Consider the following 24,056-nt stretch of genomic DNA (forward strand, 5'->3'; position numbering starts at 1 on the left):
TGGAGAAACCTGCCCGTAAGCGCTGGGGGACACCGCCTGATGAGAACTGCAACCTCCTTGGCTACCTCAGGAGCTGCTGGGACTCCTGTCTCCCGAGAAGCCAAGATCTGGGAAACGTATTTGGATTTCCACTTCAGTCTCTAATGCTAGCATTGTCTGATAAATCAGAAACTTCCATCTTACTGCTACGTTTTACATCAGAACTGTAGGGTTCTCCACTTTTGACAAAGTACAAAGGTTTCTACCCTTCTTCATCCTCCCGCATATGTTTGCTGCCGCAAATTAAAGGCTTAACGGAAGGGAAACACCATTGATGGTATTTTCATTCCCAGCTGCTGATTTCAAATCCTACCATTCAACATGCAGCTTCTGCGCCTGTGTTTGCCGCTGGCCCACTCACAAGGAGCTGGAGACTAAAGTCCGTATTCCTCCTTCACCCCAGGCCCAATGTTAAACCAACAGTGGAACATACATTTTGAATGCGTTGCAAAATTCAACTTGTCAATCAACTCAACCTAATTTAGACCTACTTTTAATTTAATTTAAATCTAATTGAGAGTTTAAACAAAAATCTGGCTATTTGACTCTTCTCATTTGACAAGCACATCTTCGCTCCTAAGAACATCTGCGGAGGGTTCTGCAACTATTTTTTATGAAAATGTATGTATTTTGCACAAGGAATCTTCCTCCATCTACTATGGGGAGCAAGAACTTTTGGAGGTGGACATGAAACAAGAGATAAGATGCTATGTTTACAAAAATATGAGAGCCAATTAATACAGTTACTTAAAACAGAGACCTTTCCCCTCCATCTATTTCCATGTATTTAAATCACAAATACATCTGTGTAACGACCACATACAAGAGGCGTTTGAGTGTCTCATTGCCTGTACTGTAAGGAACCTCTTATTTTTATTCCAGTTTCGAGTCATGAAAAAGAAAGTAATTATATATCAACAGCGATCTCTGATAAATTCAAGGAACAGCAAGCATGGTAATAGATATCAAATACTCAATGTTAAGTAATTCACAAATTACTTGCTAAAACCACTGGAAATTGTGCAGAATCCAAAAAAATACCTTAAACGAGCTTGCAAATCTAAGACCATATGTTCACAAACATATCAAGCATAAATTTCCCCGCAAACGAGCAATTCCTCTGTACTCCCACTACCGGCTACTTGTTGGTGATCCTGTACCATCCTCTCTCTCCTGCTGGTGCAGACTCTTCCATGGCTACACATAGAACTAGACGAGGGAACTGACCAAGATCAAACCAACTGTCCAGAGTTTTTCAGGTCAGCATCAACTAGATCAGTTCCCCAAAACCCTTGGGTTTGTGCCAGAAAAAAAGGAAGAAAAACCAGGGAATGGGGAGCTGTGGTGAGAAGAAAGCAGGACTGCTTCACCCGACAGCAATCTGGCTTTAGGCATTTGCTAGACCTCACGAAATACAAGCTGGTTACTAGCTGTGTCTAGTTCCGTTTCTTATCACCTATTTCGTGTTCAGAACTTCCCAAATCTTGTACCATTTATAGCTGCTTCTATTGCAAAACTCGAGAGCTACGGTCTGCGAGTAGGTGTGCGGAGCGTTCTGCAGTAAGGCAGGCAGACAGAGCATGGCCAGGGAGGAACGGACTTGGCAGGATCACCTCTTCGTTGCAATGAAACCGGGCAGATTATTTTGGCAGATGTGAAATACGGTTATATGAGAAACATTCAGTACATTGAATCTTTAGCAAGACAGTAACAAAATACAGGGGGTTTTGATACTTTGTAAAATGTTTAATGTATAAAATTCTAAATGGGAAGGAAATGTAACTTATTTCTTTCGCTGTTCTTAGTGGAAGTATAACCAGCAGGCTTCAAAAGAGGAAGCTGACAGCAATAGCAAAAAATCCAAGCGTAGTTTTACAAGGTCACAATCAGGAGCATAGTATAACCTCAGAATTAAGCAAAACTTGGCTCTAGGTAATTTGGGGGTCGGGGTCACAAAATGGGCAATATCTTCACATCTTAGTGATGTGCAATGGAGCTGCACAACATTTCACAGGACCACCCCTTCACAAGATCAACAGCTGCAATAACTTTTTTTGGTGTCCTGATATGCTAACGGATATAAAACCTGCAACTATAATTTTGTGTCCTGCTCAGTTTGCTATCGTCACTTCATATTATTAGGGCTCTCTCATATTACTTTGGTGTCATAATAAAAGCAACTCTAAAGTAAATTCCAGTTCGCTGAACTACAGGTATAACAACACTTATTTTCATATCATGAAAGGACATTAATATCGTGAGAGGATAATTAAATTCATGTGTTCTAAACAGGCAGAATAATGCTCTTAATACTCCTTCATGAAAACAAGAAAGAGCCAACATTTAAAAAAAACATTCCTAACTCAATTCAAGAGAAACAGTCAGTGCTACATTCAGCAAAAAATACACGTCTCCAAGACTCGTCCAACTGCTTTGAGCTGGGTTTTGCAGTTGTTATTACTGGCTTTTAACCGGTTATTTTAGTAGGTAGTCGCCATACATTTATTAAGTAAGAAAATCTGATGTGACTTGTGCTTCAAAAAGAAAGGTTACTATACTCTTTCTATGCCTTCACTTTCTGAAACCAAACCCTAACACCTATCAAAAGCCTTGGGATTTTATTATAATTATCCAAGTCAGGGATTGGGCTTTTTTCAAAAGATTATGTTTGTTTCTGCTTTTGGAGCTAGGCTCAGGCAGCATCTGACACATCTTTGTGGCAACTTCTCACAAGTGCAAAGGAAGAAACAAAAGGGAACTGATTTAGAAATAAAAAGAGAAAGTATAATCCGATTCGGCAACTTTATGCACTTTATCTTCAGATTTACAAAGACTGAATTTTCTTTTCCCTGAGGATTACTTGCCAGATACGCCATCTGATCTGGCAATGTTAGGTCAATTTTATGCTGATTTTATGGGTGAGAGGATGAGAATCACTCAAAAATAGCTGCTGCTATAGCCGGCTGAGGAACTACTGAGTTTCTCCTCATTTTCTTTTTCTAACAGACTTTTGGGGACAAACACTTTGCACCAATTCTAAGCAAATGTAATACTAAGAGGAAACTGTCAAGTGCACACGTAAAATAGTTTGTGCCATGCATGTGTAAATAGACACAAGCACATACAAGCAGGATGTCTCCTGCATCCAGGACAGACATTTCTTACACGAGTACCTCTTAGCACATCCCTGTAATGCTTGAAAATTCCTTTGCTAAATATCCTACAGCATTGGAAAGGATGTCTCCCAGGCGTGAATTTCACACCGCTGTGAGGCTGCAGCTCATGCACACATTGATAGACATAACTGGTGACATTTGATTTATCTGACTACTTTTGCACCATTTGCAATCATATAAGTCTGTCCATATGTATTTTAAAAGAAAGCTTTTTATAATAAGATTCAGAAAGAACCAGTTAAGCCCCTGAGCACCACAATTAGAAGCAGATGCAACTCTTGGTACAAGTCAGAAGAGAGACAAACACAGAAAGGTTTGTTGAGGGACCAAAACTTAGAGTACAGTATACTTGATACAAAAAGAAAAGTGAGTTACAAGCAATGCAAAAACAAAAGTATACAAAATGTTGCAATCTAGAACTGCTCCACATGAAAAATGTAGGCAAGTATGAAACATACTAAGAGAAGTGGAAAACGCACATATCCTCAAGGTAATTCCTCTCCAAAAATCTATTCCCATAGAGGTAAGTTCATGGAGCATGTCATCTGTATTTTTAGGAAAACCAGTTCTAACACATTTCAACTTTTGTAACAAATCTAAGAAAATATAAAAGCACTATTTCTCATGACAGAGTAGATTAGAGAAGTAGTACGTTCAGAACTATGAAAAAATAAAGAGAAAGCTTTCTGAGTGGTAACTTTCCCAAAAATTTAATACTTAAATATTCTCTAAAAATACTCTTCACAACCATTAAGCTTGCAGATTACAAACGTTACCCAAAAATCCAACAGTATAAGCTAATTAGCACACATTCAATTTGGTAATGGAACAGAAATTACAAACACATGCTGAGAAACGTCATCTCAGGTAATTCTCTTGATAGCAACAGAGAATAATTTCAGACAGAAAAACACAGCTAAGGTAAAATGAAACGGATTAATTAAGTAGTCCAATATTCTGCCTGGAAAGGAGGAATCTTCATCCCTGTGGGGTTTACGGAGCAGGATAGACAAAAAGACTGCCAAGCAGAGTTGGTCATGTCTTGGGACAGAGGAATGGACTAGATGACTGCTCAGGATCCCTTCAGCTATATTTTCTCTGATGCTGTAAAGATATTCATTGGAAAAAAGCTGTCAGTGCAGAGGGAAAAGAAGAGACTGGGGCCAGGAGTTACAGGGGTGGGGAAGAAACACAGTGAGGAAAAGGAAGGCAGCAAAGCAAAGCTTATTGCAGACAGTTCTTCTTTCTTGTCTGGGAAAAAAAAAAAAAAAAAAAAAAGAAGTTCCAGATTGTTTTTCTTACGTGAACACGAGAATGCGATTGATAAAGCTGAAATTATATATCATTATCTCAGGGAACAGCTTTATAAACACACATTTAAGCAATAAGCAGAATTGGGTTTGTTAGAATAAGTAGTTTTCAGCAATAAATATTCATTCTCTAAACCAAATTTATAATAATGCTATTGTTCAAAGGCAAAAATCTGCTACATACTTAAAATAATTTGACAGAAACCCACAACAGTAATTATAGTGATGCTTTTGTATCAATATAGTATTTTATTACTCCAACAGTGATTCAGAAACAAAACGAGAGATGAACCGTAACATGCAACCCAAGCATTTTCACAGATGAAATCATCTGATGAAAAAAACAGCATTCACACAAAAAGATCACTTCTTGAGAAAAAAAAAAAAAAAAAAGACTTCTGTATATCATATTAAAACCTGCTTGTTAACAGTTTCGTACATGAAATGCCAGAGGTGCAGTAGGGACGGGAGGCATTGCTGTCAGGAAGATCTGAGTGCAACAGTGGTCTTCAGCTCCCAGGTTTGGGGGGATCAAAGTGGAGCACCCGCCAGCAGCTGGAGGAAGAGCAAGATGCCACAGAAAAGGGGGAGAAGAAGGAAGTTACAGTGTTTTCCAAGCATCAGTAATCAAAAGAAAGAACAAGGACAAAATGCATTGAAGCAACTTCATAAAAAAAAGTGAAACTAAGGAACACTCGCTAACTTCTCTGGCACTTAAAACCTGTCAGATTAAAGACAATATGCAAATGAGGGTGCCACTGTAGAAAATACTTGAAAGTACACTTTTATGCAAATCTTGTAGTCCGCATATTTTTTTGCTCATCAAAGGAATACTGAAAGAAACTTCTCCAGGACGATTAAGTCTGTTCTTACTCTAACTGTTCCACAGAAAGCTTACTGCAGAATGCAACCAGACTCTTAGCCTTTTCATCAAAGCAAAAGAAAATGTATTAACAAAATTATATCAGATCTTAACATTCCAGCACCTCCTACTTCTTTACTCACATTTGACCCACTAATGTGCCTTCCTAAATTGCCACCAGTTTCACACAGTTGAAACTTCAGCAAATAGCAAGTGAACGCTAGGCAAAAAAACGCTGCACCAAAACGGGTAAGTTCTCCAGGAAAGCTGACTATTTCCAGCCAAAGACCAGTAACATTGAGGGCTTGACCACTGACAATTTTAAGAGTGAGATACTGACACTTTACAACCATGTCGGTTACAAAAAATGTTAACAAGTTTCAGGAATTACATTTGCCAGCTTTTCGTGCTATATATCACTACACTGAGACTTTTCCGAGTCTCCAGGTGCTTACACAGTAACCTCAGCAGCCCATTTGAGCGAGGTGCTGAACCTGGACTCACCTTTCAAAATAAGCCACAGCGTGGCCACAACGCAGGAGCCCGGTCTCTCTTGTCCCCTCTCTCTTCCCCACACCAGTGGCCTCTGATTGCAAAGCTTATACACCATTTTGAAAAATTATTTAGGGAGTGAAGGTACCTGACCCTCACTTGTATTGGAGAAGATATTTGGAAAGTGTGACTTACAACATTTTTCCATTTAACTTTTCTCATACAAACTAAAGTGTGAACTAAACAACAACAGTGTCAACAGCCGTGCACTAAACACTGCCCTTAGAAAAGGGAAAATGGAAAACAACGTTTTAGCAGCCTGCCTCAAGTGACAGTCACAGTAGCTGTCACCTGTAAGTCTTTGTGGTTGCACATTTGCAAATCAGAAATGCGATTTTTATATCAGTCGCTTTTCAGTCAGGTTCAGAAACATAATTGCAAAGACTGACTCCTCACAGGTAAGATGAAAACATCTTCCTCCCACAAGGAAACTTTTCCTAAAGAAACTGCTTTTAACTGCAGCTGAACAGAAGCTGGGCAGGCTTTCAAGTGAGCTGAAAACTCTATAACAATTTAAGCTAACTTCTGTAGGATTCATGCTTCAAAAATGCCCCAAATTACAAGTAACCCAAATTACTCATGGACTTACCAAGTGGCTCAGAAATTAATTGAATCTTTTCACAGAGATGTAAGTGGTTTCAGGATACCAGTGCTCATGCCACATTTGTGGAAATTCAGAATTTTGTTTCTAGTACATGGGAAAACAAAGACACAATCCACAATTGTAAGAGTCACTCGGCCTTTAAACAAAACACACATACACCACATTCTTCTCTACTCCACGCAAACACACCTTCCATTTGAAGTCAGTGGGTCCAACTCAGTCGCCACTTGCAGCATTACCCCACCACAGCAACTCCGGAGCTTTTACATGCAGGTCGGTACTACCCACCAAAGCATTAACAGCTCACGATCTGTATTGAAGTGTGCGAGTCTGACATGTTCACATAGCACTGTAAAGCCACATAATAGATTGACCGATTGCAAAGTTTACCTCAGAATTATCTTCACGTATTTCTACTCCTAACTTACATGATAACAGTTCCTCATAAAATTGAGAACATGAAAACAGCGTGCAAATATCGAAGCCCAAGCAACCACGTGCAAGGTTCGGCCTACCACATTGTAGAGATGCGGGGATTTGTCTGACAGCACTACAAGTTTGGGGCCTGACAGTTCCTCTGATTTTTCCAATTTCCCTGTCTGTAACAGACTCAAACTAGGCAATGAGTACCTTTTTCCTTTTATGAGCAAGTAGACAGTTAAAACTTCTAGCCACAACTTGCCATCTCCTTCAGAGCTGCAGGTCAATCCCTTTTTGCCCAAGAATTTGTTACCACTGAAGGACAGAGCAGTAAGTCATTTCAGCTAACTAGGGACAGAAAGAAAGGGTCCTTTTGGCTGCAATGCTATTAGCCATGCTTCAGGATAAAACCTTAATCGGGGTGAGAGTTCATTGCACAGATAGCGCACAGATAAAATGAATATGTTCGGCCTTCCTTTGGCCTCTTCGCAAGATAAGCAAGAGTTTCTTTTACCTGCTAAGTCTTTAGAATGAGCTTGTAAAGTGAGGCAACAATTGTATGCCTTTTGGAGCTGCAGTGTTATTTTTGATTTTCCTATTTTTGACTTGTAATCGTGAGTCAACTACAGCTCATGAAAATGAGGATCTAAGAACTAAGGTAGCAAAAGAACCAGCAAGTGAGCACCATATATGCCTTAAGTCATTGCTAATGTTTAAGGAAGGTTTACAAAACAAAATACTTCTGTTCTGCTCTCACTGGGTCTCTGGTTCAGTGCAGTGCTCTAATGAAATGAACAATAATGTGTGAAAGAGAATGAACGCAGTTGTACATTACAGAAGCGTAGTCTCAAATTCCCTGTCTTTGTCCTGCTTTCATTCTCCCATTACAATTAATATTGTCTATATGACATTCAAACCTTTCACATTTTGTGTACTAGCTGTGGAAGGAAGGGATGGAAGTAGAGCAGTACTAACAATCAGGACCTGGCCTGGCTGTTGCCTACTCCTCAGAACACCTACGGCACCACAACTGAAACATATCTGACTATGAAAGCTTTAACTATATCAGACAACACTTCATAATTTTATATACATACCAATCTGCTACAAATTAAATTAAAACAATAATAAACATTCTCAGTTACACAAAGCTCTAAAACAATAACAATCGCATTGATTAGCCATAGTCTACATATGTAGTCTGCTGTACGTGTAAACAGTTCAGAGATTTAAAATAATTAAAGTATCTTTTAAAAATATATAATTTCTAGCCTATTCAGATTCAGTGCTCATTTTTATCTTTGTTTTTCATGATACATTACACCAGAATAAAGATGAAGGAGCACTGATCGATAAGCACAAATCTTTTTTTGCCTTTGCTTTCCATCTTATACCAAATCCATTTTAATACCATTGGGGGGAAAAAATAAACTCATCAGTCACCTGATGGAGTAATTCAAAACTTAACCAAACAGGGCTAATGGGTGAGAATTGAATTGAAAACACCTTGACAAAGAAAGCAATTTCTTTTTTCGCACTACTCAGAAGCTGTGGGTGATCACTGTAATCGAACCATCAACAGCGAGGGGCCATCTGTCCCAAGGGCCCTCCATGTGAGCAAGAATCAGCAACAAAAAATTTTAGAGGCTGGCCCACATGCATTCAGACCCGATTTGTCTATGACAGGCAGCATGCAGCTGAAAATCAATGTTTTGACGTTTTTCACATACCAATCCTTAAAAGTCAACACTAAACTTTTGATAAGAACAAAACACAAGAGTAGGTTAAGAGGTTGCTTACAGAAAGATCAGTGTTACTCCAACAGCTAATAAACCTCTAATCAGCTGGGATTCTCACTCTATCATGAAGCACTCACGTTTCAGTATCCAATAGCCATGGTCAGGACAAAAAGAGTACATAAAACAACCTTTCCGCTAGCACTGATGTTTGGAGTACCCTCTAGTATTAGTCTGCGCAGCCACTGAAAATATTCTGGTCAGTCACCAAACCACTTATACAGAATTTTTTCCATAGAAAACAAAGAAAACATTAAGAAAGGGTCTCCCAGAAGTTTCCAAGCCAGTGACCGCACACAATGCGTGCTGAGAGCAAGGGGCTCGGGCTGACCCAGCAGAGGCACCATGGCTTTGGCACCTGACATCCCGGGAAACAGAGACCCTTCTGATCCCCACCAAGGGCCTCCCAGGGCAGGAGCACACTCCACGGCACATCCCTCCCAGGGATGCTCCCAAACCGGGCACTTTTCCCTCGCCAAGCCTTTCAAAGGGGAACGACACACACAGCAGAAGGTTAATCCAATTTATTTCTTTGGTGTTTTCCTACTGGAAAATATATTGATCTTTTAGTAAAACAAACTCTGACATAGCTGCACCTCTCTGCACCTTTCTCTCTAACTGCTTCAAAGCTCTGAACAGTCACAAAGTAGTTTGAGGGCAGCAAGAAAAAAAAAATTATACTCTTTTTTGTTCAGCTTCATTAATAGTATTTGTCCCTCATTGCTTCAGCAGAGCTAGAACGTGGACCCAGCCAGAAGCGCAACATGCCAGGAATTAGAAAACACATGCTCTGATTTTTCAGTCCTGGCAGTTACCTGCTGCGTGACCTCGAGTAAGTCATTCCAGGTTTCCAAATATCATGAGATCTTGGAAAAAAAAATAATTCTTTCGATTCAAAAGAACATTTACTTGCATAAAAAAGGACATTTCCACGCAAGCTCAGGTTTATTTATTTTAAAGCACAGGCCACACATACACATAAGACAAGTAAAAGCAAGTCGAAGACTTTTCTTGCAGGTGTTTACAGTTACTCAGGTCAAAATTCCCAATTATTGCCAAAGTGGCATCAGTAAAACAGGGGATGTAAAGAGCATCCCAATATATGTGATAAAACAGAAGAGCTACATTTCTCTACTGATTTCTAAAGTACTATTTATTCAGAACAGTAAAGTAAGAGGGTGATATAGATGCATTATTTCAATTTACATCCAACTACAAATTAACTGTGATGTGGTTAGAGCACAAAACTATTTTATGTTATGAAACCTCAATGCCTGATGCCTGCTTCACTCTGTGGAATCTCAAATAAATCGTGCACAAAATAGTGAAAATAAAATAATTTAACAGTATGATAATAGGAGACTATATTTCACCCTAATAGAAAAAGCTAAAGTTCAAAACAACATGCTGCACTCGCATGTCCCACGTGGGGTCAGAACTCAACACATCCTTTGTAAATCGAACCTTTCCAGAATGCAAGGTCAGAAACCTTCTTCTCCCATTTCAGCAGTCTGCATTCAAACTAGCTGTCCTAAAAGTACAAGAACGTATGCCAGAAACAGTTACATCAATGAAAGCACCCTGCAAGGTACACAGCAACTCTGCTGGGTGGGAGCCTGACCCAGGTCCGGCTGCCCCCCTGACCAGAAAGCTGGGGTACGCCAGCCGGGCTGTGGGCTCCAGCTGGTTGGTTGTCTGGTCACAGAGGCAAAGAAGTGGCCCTGAGAGCGGTTACTGCCACTCAGGGTAGAAAGAAGTGAGGAAACTGACCTACGCTCACTCAGAAAAGCAACAGGGTGTTTGGGGATGGGCAGATAAGGGCTAAAGGAAGGAAGACAGTATTACAGAAAGAGGGGCCATCCATACGTTTGAACGGAGTATTTCTGCCTCTGAAGTGATGAAGGTCTTCATTTCGCTTTCCAAAGAGCATTACAGCAGAAAGAAGTGAGATGAGAACAGGAAAACCACGAGTAATGCATGTGTACGCACCAGATATACAACAGTGAAAAATATTAGCAAGGGAAAAAAATTATTATTGATGTGAAAGAACAAGGAATGACTTATTAATAAATCAACAACAGCATAAATTAAGATTATGTCTCATCTGAAACATCAATTTATCAAATAAATCTGATGCTAATATTTCAGAATGCACCTATAAACCTGCACAAAAGTAACAGCCGCCAACACACAGAATGCATAAGAAGCTGAAATATACAACACTGCATGTAATATTGCATATTCTTTTACATTAATCTGTAAGAAATTTTTCATAAAAAGGTCTCCTCTCAACCACTGCCCTTCTCATTGCACAATTTCCCTCTGTTCAGTAGTTGCATGAAAGGATCAGATGCTATTATGTCTTCCACATGTTGGAGGGGCCGTATGTTTCTAGCATCCGTTTTGTATCTATTTCTCCAAATTCTTCCTTGATGGAGATCATTAGACAAACCTCAGGTTACCTACAAGCCCCACATCACTGCCCACGTCCAGTCATTTCACACCTGTGTTCTGTCCTTGCGTATGTATCTCCACCAGTAAAGCAGTACTGCTACCACAGCTGCGCGTTCAGCACAGCAAGGCCAACGAGGGTGCATAGCTGAAACCAATGCTAAAGACTAATGAGTTCTGATCTAAACACAAATTTAAGTCATGACCAGATGGGCTCCAAGAAAATACCATTGTCTCATTTGTCATTTATCAGGAAAACAGAAAAGCTATGAATACTAAGAATTAATCGCAGGTGCCAACTAGTCTTCATAAGGCATAAAAATGAATTTTCGAAGGAAGTATTAAAGTATTTTCAGGCAAGCAAATTCTCATGCTAAAATACACTGTGCTGCAGAAGAAACAAATCATTAACCACGCACGCGCACTTCTCATCAAGAACAGTTCAATATGCAGCTAGATAAAAGTTGCTTTGTTTTAAGATAACTAAGTCCATTTTTTTTTAATTAATGACGCCTAACTATAATCACCCATGCCGACAATTTCATTATCAATGGGATACGATGTATTTGTAAACTATGTCTGTATGAAGTAAGGTATCTCCTTACAGCACCTTTTTAATTAATTGTTTTGATAATTAGTATGAAAACATACAGGGTATGAAAACATTGCTGCACCTTTCAAGTAGAAAGACATAATTGTCTCTCAAGCAAGCCTCAGATAACTACTCTCTTATCTTGAGCCTTCCATCACTCTGATAAAAACAATCAGCACGCTTGCCAGAGTAGGGAAAATCCATTCATTTCTGAAAACTGAAAAGACTAAAAATAAATTTGAAGAATTACAGATGTGCAAATATCACATCTTAATTTTTAAAATTATCTCAGATGACTTTTTATTGCTAAAATTCTTCATTCCTATCAAGGGGACTGATTGGCTCTATGAAAAACAGGAGGCCAGTGAGCAGTGTGTCTTGTTTAAAAGCGCATTCAGGACAGAACTGGAATCGTCTGCCCATAGAGGATTTCTTTTCAGGGTAGGTAAATTCCACGGACTAACACTGTGTTTAGAACTGCAAAGCATACCCCCTTTCTTCAGGGAAAAGGGACCATTAAGAATCCAGGAATAAAATCCTGTTCTAGCTCAAGAAGATGCTCATTTGCCATTTGCTTCCCCACGACAAATATACCACCTTAAGATATGCAGGACTTAGATATGCAGGACTAAGATATGCAACTTTATTTTTGCCACAGAGAGTACTTTTTATCACAAAGTTTTCTACCGCCGTAACAATTCGTCAGAAAAAAAGAACTTAGCAAGGAGATACGAACTATGGACAGCAGTACCATTTTTTAACCCGTTTTTCTCCCGAAATAGGGATATGTTGCATGAGATACTACTCCAGAACATGACACCACCAGTCATCTTTCATAAGATATAGAAGAGGCTTAGATTGCTTTTAAAGATTCCAGAATAAATAATTACAGAGGAAAAACTGTATCTCTTGTTTTCCAAATTTAAATACAACATACTGAAAGGTCACCTACTCTAAAACACATAAACCTTTTAACGGATGCTTCCATAAGTGCAAACACATCACTCGTTTTGGTTGAGAACACCATTTTATCCCATCAAATTTGAAAAGCCTAAAACGTTACAATTCATATTGAACACTGCCCACTGAAAAAGTCACAAAATAGCCCATTGACAGCAAAGCAAATAGAGTATAATGAGTTATTCATTTTACTTTCACTTAATAATTATAGGAATCACCTGCACAGGTATGTCCAACAACAGCCAGAATCCTGTCTTTCATTTAAAAATGATTTATTAAACAACTCTGCAGATTGACAAGCTCTCCCCTAAAACACTGCATTCTGAAATCAGTAAACCCAAAAGGGTTTCTAAGGATTGTAAAGAGCATGAAGAACCTTCTCTCTCATTTGAAGATGCGTCAGATTGTGGAAGTACACTTAGTAATACCTTTCTGAGGAATTTACCCCTACATAATCAAAAAGAAGAAAGATGGATGTCTACATGAAATTGAGAAACAAAGAGTTAAGCTCAGCCAAGGGTCAGAGGGAGCATAACATCTGAGGTTGCGCACAAATAAAATCAAGCAACCAAAATACATTTCCTTGAGCGCTGACAAGTCCTGCCACTGGCTGGCAGGGGAATGCTGGTGGCTACTGATCACTTTTCTTAACGCAAGGGGCCTAAAGCTGCCCAGGTCATAAGCAAATGTTTGAAGATGTGACGCGTGAAGAGGGCCAACAACAAAGCCTAACTTTAATCCCTTTGTGTGAAGCAGGAAGAGGAATTTACCTCATATAACACACATCTCTGGCCAGTGAAGTATAAAACTGCCAGAGGTGCACAAGCAAGGCATTATGTCGTCTTTGCTTTTTTGCATGCTGGGAGAGATCGGGAGGGAGGAGAGCAGTGCTTCTCATGGGCTGGATGTAGTGCAGCACAAGGAACGGTTGTATGCCAGGCAGGGAGCTTTAACACACCAAGTATATTAATCGCTGTTGGTATCTTCTGCCAGCCTGAGTCAAGAGTAGCGTAACCAATTAATCCAAATGGGTGGACCTGAGAATATGGGAGGCTTAACTATCAGTTAACATAACTTCCATCATTTCTAATTGGATTGCGACTAAATTCCCAGCACTGATAATACCAAAATGAGATCAGAGGGGAAAGCCTCGATATTCCCTTTGCACAAAGATTGGAAACAGCTCTCCCCTGCTGTTGTACAATAGCACTGACCACCCAAAGACCTGTGGCATTAACTAAAGAGACCCATCTCACCGCCCATTGAACGCGTGAGAGGAGGTTATTACTGTGATGCTTCTTTATGAACTTCAAAAAAACAGTCCAGAAACAGTGGAAATAGTTAAAAGGCCAAACACTAAATGATGTTAATTTATGCAAGGAAAGATTAAAATAAATACATTTAAAAAAAAAAAAATTTAAAAAGATCAGATCTGGGCTGGGGAGGAGGACAGCAGAGTAACTGTACTTTTAAGTGTTGCTGAGAGTCAATTTTCATTTGGGGATCTCTTTACCAAGCGTTTGAGAATAGAGAACTACGCAAGCTCCAAACTCTAGCAACACACAGCTAAGCCATCACATATCTTCTTCAGACTCACTTGCGTCCCATCAGAACTCCTGTAACCATTCCTGACACTCATTTGCTTGACCCATTTTTGATAAACAAAGAATGGAGTACTTGAAGTATTTTTCCCCTTGTTCATCCCATTCTTCAGCAGTCTCTTATTTTATGGTCAGAGGTTAAACTGCTGACCTCTCACCTTCAAGGCAAGTTTTTCCCCCCTTCCATAAAAGGTTTTTCACAGTGTGCAGCATTCGGATTAGCCCCTATCCCCTTGAACAAAAGCTATGCCTTTGTACTACTGGTTTGGGCATGGAGTCCGTACATCAGAGGAAGCTGCTCCTACTTACCATTCACAATAACGATATTGTGAGGCCCCTCTAACGCCTCGTCTCTCAGTGTCTAGACTTTCACCCAACCAGCCAGCAAAAAGAAAATCCTGTAAAGCACTCAACTGAAAATTAACTATGGTACCCTGTTGTGAACCTGATGAAGACGTTATTTGAACATACGGTAAAACTTTCCATTGTTTAACATAAAGATAAGAGAAAAACTTTTAGAGCCCTAAGCTTTAAATAGTCATAGGGATCAATTCACTCATGGGTCAGTAAATGCATTTTCTTAGCAAGCAGCTATTGCTTATGTGTGTCTTCAAAATAATACACAGATTATTAAATTATACTCAAGCGCCTAGCATTCTGGATATCTAAAGAACATAACTTTATACTCACTAAGGATACACTAAGGCAAAGCTCAAGACATAGGAAAAGTCTATCTTCCAGAATTAATTTGAAGTATAGCATCAGTATTGCCCACTGTCCCAGTTATCTTCAGCAATTAAAATATAAGAAGTATGACAACAGAAATATTTTATGCTTTGCTGTGTAGAACAAGATGTGTAAGTGCTCAGCATCACTTGTCATCAAAAAAAGAGATTTCTGGGCAAGAAAGGGTATCTATAAAGTTAGAGTGCCAATAAACCATAGGGCTTTTTTTTGGGGGGGGAGGAGGAAGGGGGAAACAACAATAACTCCACACTGCAATGACTTGTATTTTGTTTATTTATAACACTTGCATTTCTATAGCATAAATATGCTATATTTGGCATAGCATAAGTAGCAAGAAAGTTTACTGAAGTGGACTAACATAATAAAAATATATTCTTTCATCTTGAGAAAACAAAATCCACAAGCAGGCCAGAAAAAAAAAAAAACACCTAGATCTGAGCAATATTTTAATGTTTGAATAAGCATACGATATATTGTGAATCACTGAAAATAAATTATTATTACAGACAAATAGATGTTTGCACCTTTGTGAAGTTCCTATGCCCGCTCTTGAGTACGTATTTTGGAAAGAGTTCCCAGAGCTTTATTAGGAGAATAAGCCACAGCTGAGGAAATGCATCTCTCACCAATTTCGCCAATCTGCTTTGAAAAGAGAGCCAGAGGAAAATGGATTGATGTTTGGCATAGGTTGCTTGAATGGGGGAACAAGAGGGTGTTTCCTTGCTTTCTGGGTTTTTTTGTTTGTTTGTTTGTTTTTTAAATTGTGTTTTGGGATGAAACAAGAAAGCCTGAAGTAGCGGGAAAAAAAAAAAACAACAAAAACCCCACACCAATGCACATTTAACCCTTACCAGCTACCCCACAGGGCCTAGTCACGGCAGCAGTATGTGGAAAGCAACAGGACTTGAGAGCCTGGAAACAAATGCTACCATAACTGCAACACCCCAGGATGGGAATAACAGCAACCTCAATTCTCTCAACAGGAAGAAAAGATTGGATTTGTGAAGGAGGCAGAAAAAAGGAGATAACCTTCTCTGTCTTCATGGGGTATCAGACATCAGGCACATGCCACCATCTCCCTCTGCCACACAGGACAGTCACGCTTAGGAAGCCTGAGTATTTAATGTTCCCTGTAATGCCCTTTTAAAAAAAAAAAAAAAAAAAAATCCCTCACAGGATAGCTGGGATAGAGATTGCTAGGTGTAAGTATCTTCAGCTACAAAAATAATTAAGTCAACCTCTGATGTGTTTGAGGCCCTGTGATCTTTCTAAGACTGACCGCTGGACCGCTTACCAAAGGGACATGTATTACACACTACAGCCGCTGGCAGCAACGCCTGCTGCACTACAGCAACAGCAAACACACCCTCGGGCTTGTACTGAACTACTTTTACTTGGAGTTATCAGACATAAACCCCACCATATTATCACTAATCTCCAGAAGTGATACAAAGAAATAGTAATAAAGAGGCATTTAGTATCATTAAATGGTACCAAAGAATGTGCTTGTTTATATATATTTACTGTGAAAATGATTCAACAAGATGCACATTTTCACACCTACATAGGCTGGTCTGAGAGAATATACCCAAACCGATTTTAGATAGACAAAAATCTGAGAAGGAACAAATCCAGAGCATTAACCCAAGAGTATGATAATAGAAACAGATTTATTTTCTCATGATTCATTACTATTTTTAGTTCTAAACCAGGTTACTGAGAAGGAAAAAAAAAATACTGATATGGGAGATTTTCAAATCAGAACACTTTGAAATTCTCCCTGTGGCTAGAAGTAAAAATCCAAGATTCTTCTTCCAATACTGAAAATACATTTTGGACCATTTTTATATTCCCTTCTCTGACCCCATATTTAGCACCATAGCATCATACCAAACAAGAAAAAAACCTGCACTACATGAGATCAGATGACTTGAAGCTTGAGAAACAGACACAGAACTCAAGAAGTTGTGGTTTAGGGGTGATGATGTTTGTTTTTACAACTCTATTCATAATCTCTTTATGAGAAAGAGTGGTAACAATGAACAGCACCTTTACCCTTCACCATGGGTAAAGGTGATGAAACGCTTCCAAACATGGAGCAAAAAAATATAATTTGTAAATCATCCCTCTGCCGCTATAGAAATCCATAACACAATGATACCTTGGATATTTCATGCAGTTTTGCCCACCCTCTCCCCCCCAAAAAAAACCAAAAAAGATTGAGAGAATACAAAAGGATATATCATAGATATGGAAAAGCAGGTACTCATGGTCAGGGCTCAACGAACGACATTCTTCAGGTTAGAGAGCCAGCTGTGGGGAAATAAATGATCACCCAAGTGAAGGTGTAAAGAGAACAATTACTCCCTCTTTCTTGTAATACAAAATGTATGAATCAACAGTAGTGGGTTTAAAATAAACAGAAGGAAACTCTGCTGGTAAACTCTGTGCTGCAGCCACAGACAGGACAGCCCCAGGATGCTGGAGAGGCCAAGGGTATCAAGGGAGCTCAAAACCAAGCATGCATGCACAAGACAGGCCCACAGTTGGCCAGGAGGAAAAAAAAAAAAAAAAAAAAAGATTTTTAACCAACTTCCAAACCTAAGCAGCTGACCACGGGTATGCACACCAGAGAAAAGAAGCTGGCATAGACCAAGGTGTGCTTGGGTAGTGACACGGATGAGGGAAAATGAACTCCTGCAAAACCTGCTCCCAGTTTTTCTTCTCTGCCTAAAAAGCTAGAATCTGTATTTTGACACATTTTCCATTTTTCTTTCAGTTAGAAATACAAGAATGGAGTGGCACCAGGAACGCAAGCGCAAGGAGCAGGTCCCAGGGAACAGCCCTCCAAACCCTTTCAGTCAGGCCCATCCCCTTTCATCCATGCTGAGGAAGGACAGAGCAGTTTTCAGGCAGGCAAAAGGGGGGTCTGACACTTTTGGAGACCACTAGGAATAGGTAACAGTTTAGTTTTGGATCCACACAGGAAAGAAGTTGCATCCAGCGCAGGAAAGGATTCATATTTTAGACCTGGGGTTTGGGTGTTTTGTTCCAAGGCGTTTTCAAAGATTGTACGCTGAGCTCTCTGCAGCTACATCAGACCTATTTTAAGCTGCCAGATCTGGAAAGCAGTTTAGCACATCTCAGAAGAAATTTTCTGGATAATTCAGCCAGATTCAGATCATGCTGGCCAGTATCCCCAAAGCGCTGAATCGCAACACCCGCTGTGGCTAACTTCAGCTGTTTTTATTAACCAGTGCTTTACCAGTTATGCGAAAGGGGACACACATGCCTTCACATAGAAATCACGTACGCATTAAACAACACACAACACACAGATAACTCATCTGCAGTAAAAAAACCACAGAATCTTTACTTGTCCTGACGATGAGAAACAACATCTTTCTTTTGCACAGAACTGCTGAAATATGAGTTTTCAAACACAGAAGTCTAATTGAAGAATACATTTCTGTTGTTCTTCAAATTACAAAGCATCTCCTTAACGAAAAACCTCAGTCACAGCTTCCTCCCACACACACTTGCACCCAAAATTAAAACCAAAAATGAGAAGACAGCAAAACAAGGAACCAACTCCACTATGATAAGGGGATACTTGATTAGGCTCCAAGCAAGATACTGAAATCTCATTTCTGATGTGCTAAGAAAAATCTCTCTTATAGACAGTTACAAACCAAACACACAAAAAATGTGATTAAGAATCACCCTGCACAGATGACTTGACCTACTTCGTCCTCTTCTTCATCTATATGCTATTGTTTACCATCTTGTTCTTTCTTAGAGACAAAATTACTTATATTGTTTTTTATTCTTGATCTACAAGCATATAATCAAATTAACATCTAAACAATTATGCAATATGCACCATCCTAGAAGCATCACATATAAGAAAGTAAACTACACACAATTGTACATCTAAACCCCTTCTTAACACTGACAGATACACAAAGAATTACTCATCTACCATTGCTTTTGGCTCTTTAATCATTTTAATCTCAGACAGTTACTAAAACTGCTTCAAAAAATGGGAATCATAGTTCTACACATACAAAGGGTGTAAGTTTTTAAGCCGTGGTACAACGCATGAGTCATTTCAAGTACCACAAAGCCCTGCAGCTAAATTTAAAAAGAAAAAGGTTACTGAACACAATCCTCCAGTAAAATTTGAAAACTACTTAAGAAAACTCTGACTACACACTGTTCTAAAAGGTTCTAATAAAGGGTAAATGAATACATCACTTATTTGTTTTGCTTTTGGAATGAAACTCTACAGCAGTTTTAAAACCCACGCTTTAGCGTTTGTTATTTCTTTGCTAAATATACAGGAAGGCTTTGATAACAAAAAGAAAGCATAGCAGATTCATGCATTTTTATAATTCTTTAAAATGTTGATCTATTTTTAAATCCTGTAGTTTACATAGAAAGCAATACTGATCTGGTATTAACAGAAGCAATTATCAGATGCTCTGAAACGCTAAAAACATATTATGAATGTGGCAAAAGTTTCAGCCTGAACTAACAAAACTGCATAGTCTCCTTCATTATTCTCTGCACATTAACCTAGCGTTTATTGAATAAAAATAAAGAAATCAAATAAACTCTGTTATCTTAAATGTAACACATCTGTGTGGTACCTTGCACTCTGAGAGCAGACTTCAGCAATATTCTCCCCTTTAAAAATGAGAACGTGAAGAGCAATGCTACGCGCCAGCGCGATCCTAATCTGCTCCCTCTCTTAAATCAGTCATTGCTCATTGCATTTTCTTTCCACGTTTCCTAGCTGCTCTCCGTATGCCACAGGGAGCCATTCACCATTAACAGTGACAGAAATCTACTAGCTTTGCTTGGCCAGCTTCTTACGCGGGATAAGTTTAGAGAAGCAAAACAACACTGGGACCGTAGTACGAGGTGACAGGAGTCCTTTCAGCTTCCCCTGCCGCAAAAGAGATCAAAAGAAAGAGGTGCCAAATCACACTTCTTTCTTGGCAAGGCATCCAAGCCCCTAAAGGTAAAAGCAGAAAGTGGGTACCATTCTCACGACTGCTATTCCTTGAAGAGCGACAAGGCAGTAAGCAACTAAGGATATGTTTGATGAGCTATGGGTAAAATAGCATTTAAACTATTAATTTACTGATTTGCCTGGATTATGAGCATCTTGAAACAACGTCTTGCTGTTGCATCAGGCAACATTAACAATGTTTTAATGAAGCTTTTGGTAAATTTCCTAATTGAATAAAGCCTAGAACAATTTTCTTTTTGAAGTTACAGGTGAGCAGGAAGTTGTAACTTTCACATAGATGTGCAGCTGAAGTGCAAAGGTATTAAGAATAGTCTTGTTTCATCTTTTCCATAGTAAGTACTACAGCGTTTCAAGGAGGTCACAATCACAGTCCCCTCATATTTCATGATACAATAGCTTATAAAGAGGCTTTTTTTTGAAAGCTGTCTACTGCTTAAATATGTTTAAAAGTTTATACAGTAAGTTTTCTACACTGCCTTACCCACCAAACTCAGATTATGGGAGGCGAAACTGTTGCTTAACCACAGACTTCACCCCCACTGGCTCCTGCTTGAAGGGGTGTTCACAAAAGGTTCTTTACCTACAGCTAAATAACTTAGGTCATTTTCTGATATTATAGAAATGGTAGTTAAAAACAAATTACTTTAGGCACAGAAACAGCTAAAACTTAGGAAAGACATATATTGTCTCTATAATGTACTTGTATCTTGATTTCCAGTAATGAGAACCAGCATACATACACCATTTTCTTTGTGGCAGTTTCAGGAGTGCTCTTCCCCTCACTATTGCTTCAAGTTACACCAACACAATTTGTGTGCAGCCGCACTACAACTAAGACAGCTTTTGCTTTCTGCTAGCTGCCCACGGAAAGACAGGCTGTAGAACAGAAGACAGTAATGCTTATCACTAGCGCCAGAAAACTACTACCAAGAAATGCACTGCGCTCAGTATTAGTCATTCATTTCAAACTCGAAGTGTCCATTTCCCGGAAAATGCTATTCAAAGACTTGGCTTTATTTGCAGAACTTGCCTCATGGATGCTTATAAGCAGTAAAGCTCATTGATATGGCCCACAGTAAGGCATCACTCAGGCTTTCAGCAATGTCATCCTGGCTTTCTTCACTCCCCTTCAAGGGTAACTGGTGGCTGCACTTCCTACGAACATACAGTATGTGTTTTACCTTTCTGCAAACATTTTTTTTTCCACAGTTGGGCTGAAGCTCAACATCAGCAAAGTCCAACACAAATCTAGGATTATGTCTGGCCCTTACAAAGTGGTTTTTTTTTTTTTTCATCCTTTTTCCTTAGTGCTGCTAAGGCAAATGAAAACATAAGCCTCACACATGCAAAGGAGGAAGCATGGACAATGACAGGAGACTCAAAAAAAAAAAAAATCTGGCCAGCTCTGTAAACATGTTCCAGAACTGAAAGATTTTGTATCCTATTAATAACTAATGAGCCATCTAGCCACAAGTTAGGAAGGTATTTTGTCTACTGTGTATAAAATGCTTTTCTTTGTTGGCTTACTACCATTCAAAACCACATTTGATTGGTACTCTGTATGATATTGTGTTTTGTATCGCCATACCTTTGGTGTATGTGATCAGCTTCTGGGCACAGGAATTTCTAGAGGGGAGGATTGCAGTTCATCATGCATAAAGCAGGTTTTATCCACGCACCTGCTCATTCTATCAATGCCCACAACTTGTAACACAGCTACACATGAAAAAAGCATTCTTGTTTCACTGCTCACCTATTTTATTTGATGATAACTAAGAATTATATTATAATGTCTGAGAATTTTAGATTTAAGGAGTCAATAGTGTTTCTCAACAAACCACCGCTTTCCATCCCTGCTGTATAGTAAACATTTTAACAAGAACCTGATGAAGTTGAAAACATTTATTTCAAATTCATCTCTGTCAGCCATTGGTGTTCAAAATAGATCTGAGAATAAAATCTGGCTCTCTGCCTAATCCTCCATACTTGCAATACTCACATCATTCCAGTATGTCTAGTTGATACACTGTAGAGTTAAACAAAATCCTCCAGAAATGTTGGTGAACGAAGTATGAATGTATTAGGGTAAATAAACTTTAGAACTATTGATTTATATTTCAAATGTGGTTTCTTTGGTTTCCAAGATGTATTATTTTCTTGTAAAGGATCAGTATTGCTGTTACAGGAATATTAATTTAAGATAACACACAGCATACACTATCATTTCTTTTTGTTTTACATATATGACATGACTTCTAATATTCCCATGAAATAGATTAATTGAATATATACTGCTGCGACTCAAAAAAATTGAGGTTCTGGAACATAAATCAATAGAAAGGCACTTTCGCACTTTCTGTAATACTTAACTGTTTCAACTTTTATCTCATATAAGGCAATTTGTATCTGTCCCACGATTTGCATTGTGTTCTGACCCACTAGCACAAAGCCACTATATTAACTGCCATGCTAAGTAATACATACTGTTCTACACATCCAAAGCAACATTAACTAAACACAGGCCTAAAAACAAAACAAACAAAAAAACCCAACCACCACCACTAAAATCACTTTGGTCTTGTTGCATACAAAGCACTTCAAAACATCACTTTGTTTGTAACTATTGTTTATGCTGTTCTGGCACTTTCTGTCCTAGCAAGGCTTTTTGTCTTGCTTACTGAAAGATGAATATTTCAAGATGTGCTGACAATTAAAACATACTGGTCATGCTTAGATGAATAATTTCTAGTGTCAAAATGCACAGGACCAGAACTCCAGTAGCAGAAGTACCCTAGTAGCATCCATCAGTATCAAGTTTCTCAGTTTATATTAAGATATAAGGAGAAGCGTATGTGGTGAGACACAAAACAAACAATGGACAATACCAGATTATAAAATTCCATTATGTTTTTAAGACACAATGTGAGCAATTCTGATTTGGCTCCACACACAGCCCAGTTATGTTCTCAGCAGGAATCCAGGAGAATCGCACATACTAAGGGTATATATTTACTTTACACAGATTGACTCTAAATCCATGTTACAATACAACCATGAGTGCCTCTGCAACTGTCCTAAGTTTAATTAATTTCAGACTCTTTTGACAAAGTCATTAATGATGATGTTAACTGGCGAGTGCACAGATCATTCTGCAATCCCAGGCCACAACTCACTAAAGTGACCGCATACAGAGACAAATTTTTGTCCTCGATACTCATGTCTCCCTTTAGATGGGCTATTGAGCATTTTAAAACTTGGACAGCGTATGAAGTACAGCCACTGTTCACCAGAAAGCCAGAATATCTACCAGGTACTCCTTTTGCAAAGAACGTCTTATAACAAGGTATCTTCATTTTCACACAGAGTATTTTTCAGTTTAAAAGAGTCAGGCAATCATAGAAAGCCTCACCAACCAAAACACCCAGGGAGAAGCCATACAGATGGGTTCTGTGAGAGCAAATACTGTTACCAAGAAGTTTTCTGGGAAATGCAAAGGAAAAGCAGCGTTTCAGAGCTGAGACACCTTCAGTCCCATGTTAGGAGAGTCAGGCAAGCCTACAGATTGAACTAAAGTAATTTAGGGCTGGAAGCAAAGTACTTTTTCTCATTCTCAAGCTTCAAAGCATGCTGCAATTTTAGATCTTTGTCATCTATTTAAAATGCACAAAGCAGATCGTATACAAGGAAACCAAGTTCATGTTCTCCAGCCACTTACAGAGCAAGTGGTCAGGCTTTGCCCATCCTCATGGATTTACTGGCTTCAAGAGCTCTGCTGTCCACAGCCAACAGGAATTCACCTACCTTTCTATTTCGAACCTTCATTCTATTTCACTTCCACTAAAAGTTCTGGTAGATTAATTTATTTTTATTATTTTTTTATTTGGTTTATCCTGTCCTTCATCATTTTC

General features: G+C 39.0%; 1 protein-coding gene across 1 annotated transcript in view; it reads right to left on the minus strand.

Moving 5' to 3' along the window:
• Window positions 1-24,056, minus strand: part of DENND1B (DENN domain containing 1B) — a gene marked incomplete at its 3' end in the record, with an annotated part of 159,598 nt that overhangs the window by 121,092 nt on the left and 14,450 nt on the right. The gene's annotated exons all lie outside the window — the stretch shown is intronic.

The sequence above is a fragment of the Vanellus vanellus genome, assembly GCF_965231255.1.
Source record: "Vanellus vanellus genome assembly, chromosome: 5".
Lineage (NCBI taxonomy): Eukaryota > Metazoa > Chordata > Aves > Charadriiformes > Charadriidae > Vanellus > Vanellus vanellus.